Consider the following 3,394-nt stretch of genomic DNA (forward strand, 5'->3'; position numbering starts at 1 on the left):
TGTCATCAGTTCAGTAGAGCATGACAGGATTAGCACAGAGGTCTGTGATTGGCTGCTGAATAATTGACCAACTTCTTTTGTCTCATTCAGGGTGTTTGGATTGAACACATGTGGCTGATGGATGTTTGATGCATAAATAATTACTGTGGGGCTTTTCTGGAGTGAAGCAGGTTATTGGGAAGTGTGCTTTTCTTAAAGACATCACTATGATTGTGCCTATTTCTTAAATAACTTTAACTGTATCTTAATAATAACTGAAGAAATCGCAAACCATAACATGGGACCTAAAATAAAACTGGACCTTTACCCAGAGAAAGGGTTGACATCCAAAGTCTTTTTAAATTACCATCATGGGATGAGAGATTGTTTGATGCTCAATGATTAATATCTAATTTATTCATAAGGAAGCATTTCTCAAAAACAAATATAATAATATAGATACACTGAATCAAAAATCTGATTTTAAATCTGATTAGTTATTCACTTTCCATTTTACTTACATTTTTTTTACTTTAATTTTTATTTTACTTTCCATAAATCTTGTTTAGTCCTAACACAAAATTCCCAGATAAGACAAACAAGCAGCAAAAATGAAGCTTTGTTTCTTTTTCACCAGACAACTAAATAAATCAGATAACTTTGGGGCCTCACCTCATATCTGTTGCCTTCAGTTTTCTGTGGGGTCAGTTCTGGAGCTTGATTTTGTGTTTCCACGTTATGTCAATCTGTAAAGATGAGAAAGATGTGGACACCAGCATGACCTATACAACCGTGCTGAATTCTCCACAAGCACATTGTGTTAATTAGATCCTTGCTGGTGCTTCACAGACACCTGGACAGACTACAAACATCCAGCTGTGTCAGCGGTGCTATGCCAGTGGCTCTTCGTTGACGTCTCACTGATAACATCAATGGCTGCAGCCAAGTGGCAAGTTGGTAGTTACAGAACAGGAAATTCTCATAGTTCAGTACTTTATAGAAGCCAATGTAGTTGTATTTACAGCTCTCCACACATTTGCTGTGGAGCTGAGTCTGGGCCTTGGTTGGACTCAGAGACTGAAGTCTTGTCTTGGTTGTTTGCTTTGGATCACTTTCATGCTGAAACATTTAACATCACCCTAGACTCAGGCTACATGCTCTCTGGAGTTTCTTTACGGAATTAACTGTTTGGCTGCATTCATCTCTATTTCAACTGTGACCAGTGTCCCTGTCCCTGCTGATGAGAAGCCCCCTCATATCATTATGCTGCCACCACCATGTGTCCCGGCATGGATAGAGTCTTACTTCTGAAAAAAATAAATGCCCAGATCTGTGCCTCATCGAGAAATATTGACTTCATGACTTAATTGTTGTTCTGACATGCACTGTCAGTTGTGCCTTGTTTCATTATCAAAGTCAAATTAGCCAATACACCAATGAAGTTCTACATACACCTAAAGGAAAAGGGAGGCAAGCAGCTTCACCTGACCAGGATTCCCAGTGCTACAGCTGTCACACTTGACATTATGTGTTAAGACAGTCTGTTTTGGACAGGCTGATGGGCTCTAAATACTTCCAGAAGCACATTTCATTAAAGTTTAGGGAGAAGCAGTGCGTGGAATGAGCAGTGACACTGTGTCCTTTAACATGACAGGAAGTAAGGTCATCACTAGGACACTGTAGGTAGACTCTGCACAGACCATCATCTGATATTAGAAAGCAAACTATCATTGCAGAGCAAAATCAAATAAACTGCATGATTAATAAAGTCTAAAAAGCAGTGGCAGATTTTCAGTTTGCTTAATTTTACACTGGATGTAAGAAAAAATATGCTACATTCATCCAGACAATAAGGAGGTTGAAGGATAAAATAACAGCTGTAGTAAACTTGCACTGGAAATTGTTCATAAAGCAGTTATGACTCACTGTTTGCAGGGATTGTGCTGCTGAGAACTGCTTCCTGTGCAGAAACACCGGGATTGTTTCTAATGCCAGTTGTCTGCTTCATGACAAGCAGGAAAACATCCTTGAGCTGCTGTTGTATCCATCAGAAACAAGAAATCGTGGATGCTTTCCTCACGAGCCGTCGTTGGTAATGAGCAAACGTTTCACTTCCTACAGCAGAGTGAAAGTAAAGATCCAGCTCCTCAGGTGTTCAGTTGAGCTGCAGGATAAGGAGGGATTGAGAGGAGCATAATCCCCCACACATGGCCACAACAACTTTGATCTATAGGTAAATGTGCCAAGTCACGAGGTGTTTGACATAGTACTTTGTCTTTGGTAGTAGCCTGCACAGGTTTCTGCTTCTAACAGATCACACGAACAGACTACGTGTGATTTGTCCAGTTCTGTATATTATATATAATATATATTATAATATAAATATTATTATTTCAGCTCTAAAGCTTTTTGGAAGCTTTAGAGTCAACAATAAAGTTCATCTGATTGTTGAAGAAAAGAAAAATACTATTCTAAAAGTTAGCTGCTATTTAGCTTTTAATTACAAGGAGGAACAAAGAAGACTTGAAAAATGAATGTTGTAAAACTGAAATAAAATTATTCAGTGTGGCAGAATTAAGACTTAGTATCTTTGAAATCTCTGTTACATAGTGATGACAAGTTTACCTTTTTTTATGACTTTATTTCACAGATTTTCTTAAATAAAATCTCAAATATGACAAAGTTCTAATCAATATCTCTACCATCCCACTATTTCCCTCTACCCCAAGTCAAACATTTCAAGATTTCCTGGGAATTGCCTCGTAATTACTACAAAAATAATCACCAACATTTGCTGGAAACTACTGGACCTGTAAAATAAAGTGTGGACTTTATGTAGTTTCCTTTTTCTTCCTGCAGGCTTCTATGGCAACCTGTTTGCAGACAAAACAAGATACTGTGCTGCACTCTAGTGGTGCAAAGCTAGATGTGGAGGAAAAAAACACTTTTTTTAACAACACTATCATAAATTTTGTAAAGCTGTGTTATAACGTGTTTTTGTGTCAGCTTCATCAGCACTATTTAAAAATAGTCGTAGCCAATGGCAGCGTCCATAGCCTGTAGACTGTTGAGTGCAAAGAAATAACACAGATGTTTTGAGTTTACACAGCAACATGTGATTTTATTTCTTTCTTTTGAGGTCACCGTCAAAAATAAACTGCAACAAATTTAACATGACAATTATCGGCCCTGTGGTCTAATGGTCGGGGGATTTGCTCAGTGCTTATGATTTTCATGGTGACACAGATTGTGTCCGACCACACAGAGCAGCTGAGCAGCTACAGCAGACGAGTCAAGATTCCCATCACGAAGAATCAGAAAAAAAATAACTAAAACAACCAACCTTTGCTAAGAAGAGGACATATTATTGATGAAATAAAAGATACATCAAGCACAGGTGAAGAATTAGCAGGTG

The sequence above is a fragment of the Channa argus genome, chromosome 3 (assembly GCF_033026475.1).
Source record: "Channa argus isolate prfri chromosome 3, Channa argus male v1.0, whole genome shotgun sequence".
NCBI classification, from domain to species: domain Eukaryota; kingdom Metazoa; phylum Chordata; class Actinopteri; order Anabantiformes; family Channidae; genus Channa; species Channa argus.